The sequence below is a fragment of the Rhea americana genome, unplaced genomic scaffold, assembly GCF_003343005.1.
Source record: "Rhea americana isolate MKP2758 unplaced genomic scaffold, rheAme1 scaffold_387, whole genome shotgun sequence".
NCBI classification, from domain to species: domain Eukaryota; kingdom Metazoa; phylum Chordata; class Aves; order Rheiformes; family Rheidae; genus Rhea; species Rhea americana.
Window position 1 is genome coordinate 311,897 of NW_028186520.1, and position 2,710 is coordinate 314,606.

Consider the following 2,710-nt stretch of genomic DNA (forward strand, 5'->3'; position numbering starts at 1 on the left):
CTTGTATCTGCACAGCCCAGGAACAGCACCCCTGCACCTGCACCCAGAGATACACCCCCCACACACGCACACCCCGTCATCGTTAGGGACACAGGCGCACAGGTATGGTCAGCTGCTGCCTGCACAGGCTCACATGCAGCACCACTCAGCACATACACCTCAGCACACACACACACACACATCAACAACACCCGTATGTCGCCAGCCACCGCACACCGTAACGTCCCGCCAGGGAAGCAGCTCCCCGCGCCGCCGTATCATGGCACCCCACCTTGCCGGGAGCATGGGGCAGCTGCACAGCCTACCAGCGGTGCCCTAAGCTCGGCACTAGCCTGGCAGAGCGGCCACCTTCATCCTGGCTTTGCAATGCAACCTCTCAGCAAGGAGCAGCATTTGTAACAAGTGACCCCGCTCTTCTCCCCTGGGGCAGAGCAGGTCTTCTCTGCTGGACTGCAGACATTAGTTCTTTCGGGCAGTCCGGTCCAGCCTCCCAGCAACCAGCTTGAAAGCTCATATTTGAGTAGCAAGTTTGGGGTATCTTTAGGAAATGTCAAACTACCTGAGCACTTCCTAAATGCTAATTCAACTAATTCCCTGACCTCTTGCGGTCAAAGCACATTTCACAGGCAAGAGTAACAACTTTAACCTAGCTTTTCAGCCAAGTTCAAACTTTTTCTGGCAGTGGCAGTGTTTTCTGTAAATTTTCCTATCCTACAACTATCACCAGACATTTTATCTAGACAAATATAGTAGATTTTATCAGGATTCGGATTTCTGGCACTTCTGATGTTTTCAGTTGTGTTTCCTAGGTAGCATATGGGAATAAACATACTCGAAATTCCTTTTAAAGTCAAAGATGTTGCTACACTGCTAATATAACTCTTTATCCCTTCCCTGGCTTTTGAATGTGTGTATTTCTTTTTCCAGCATGAGTTACAACCAACAACACATGTGCCACCTTGTGCTGGAGAGCAGTATGGGAAGTTGTTCATGATTCAATTGGTTTGCTTAAAAATTGCTCAAAATTTTTCTATTAGAGAGATTTTTATGAAAAAAAAAACAGATTTCCAGCTAAATGCTTTCCATGAAAGAAACAAATGGAGGTTTGGGGGGAGAGGGTTATCGAAAAATTGAGCATGAAATTAAATTCTTTGGGTTGAGAGCCTAACTATTTAATTTGCCTAGGTTGCTGCAAACCTTGAAATTTCCTGGGAATGCTGCCATTTTCCTGATTTCTTCTATTTGAGACTGATTTTCCTTTTCCGCTACTGAGTTTTGTTTCTCTCATGCTTCTACAGACTACCCACTGCCCCCGAATTTAGACATTTTCCTCAAAAAAAGCTATGACCATCCTCAACACACTCCTGTGTGGACAACAAGAATGCCCAGGTATGTTGCACCTCTGTGGTGAAGGTCCAGGAGCAGCGCTGTGCTGATTGCAACATGTCGCACAGGGGAATGCACATCTACAGCATGGGCGTGGGAGAACATGCACGCACGCTTTGGGGCATGGGTGCAACGCACATCTGGGTACATGGGATATTTGCAGTGCGCACCTATGATGAAAGGGAGTATGCCCAACCACAGTGCGCAGCACAGGAATGGGCACATTTGCAGCGTGAGTGCACAGGAGAGCACCCACTTGGCATGCTGACTGTAGGAGCGTCACGCTTATCTGTGGTCTGAGGTGCAGGGTTACAAGTGCAGCACGAGTATCTGCGGATCAGAGCGTGGAGGATGGCACATCGCTGGTGCAGGGGCACAGGGGCCTGCCCTGGGGCGCAGGGAGGGCAGAAGCAGCGTCACATCTGTAACGCTGTACTCAGCTGCAGTGTAGCAGCAGCTGCAGTGCACACATGTGCAGTTCGAGGCACGGSGGGCAGTGGCCAGCTGCATGCAGATCATGGCAGTATCCAGCTGCAGCCAGGCAGACATGTGCTGGGCATGCATCTGGGAAGACTGCAATGCCATGTACAGCTGCATGCCCGGTAGAGGTACCGTGCTCAGCTGCACGTAGGAACAAGGTCTGCTGCTCCTGTGCAACGTAATGCCCATTTCTCTGTGTGCAGAGCCAGCATCAGTAACACTGGTCCTGATGTGCTACYGTGCCCAGCCCTGGGCTATGGGTCTGTTTCCAGCCCTGACAGTGCAGGATCCAGCCGAGGCCAGCGCTGCCCGAGGCGCAGTGTCCAACCCCAGGCTGGGGGTGCTGATCCTGGCACCAGTGCTGCACCTAGCCTAGACAGTGCTGGTGCTGACACTCACAGTGCAGCATCTGGCCCCATGCTGTTAGTGCCGGCGCTGGTCCCAGTCCCAGAGCAATGGAGCAAAAAGCCCCAGGCCAGTATGGCTGGAGTTCCTGGCGCCGGTTCCACTGCTAGCTCAGAGCAGTGCCCAGCCCCATGCTGGCGGCGGTGCCAGGCCCGGTGCAACGCAGCGCCCCAGGCACTCGGGGCCGGTGCTGGTGTTGGTCCCGCGAGCGCAGCGCTCTTCTCCAGGCCCAGGGTGCCGGCGCCAGTCCCGGACCCAGCGCAGCACGCTCGGCGCAGCCCAAATGCAGCGCCAGCCCTGTAAGGACGGGGCCAGGGCTGCCCCCAGTCAGTCCTGGTGCCGCTGCTGCCGGCCCGGACGTGTCGCAGCGCCCGGTGGGTGCCCGCGGTGAGGCAGGCGCTGGCGGCGGCGGCGGCGGCGGCGGCGGCGGCGGGGCGGG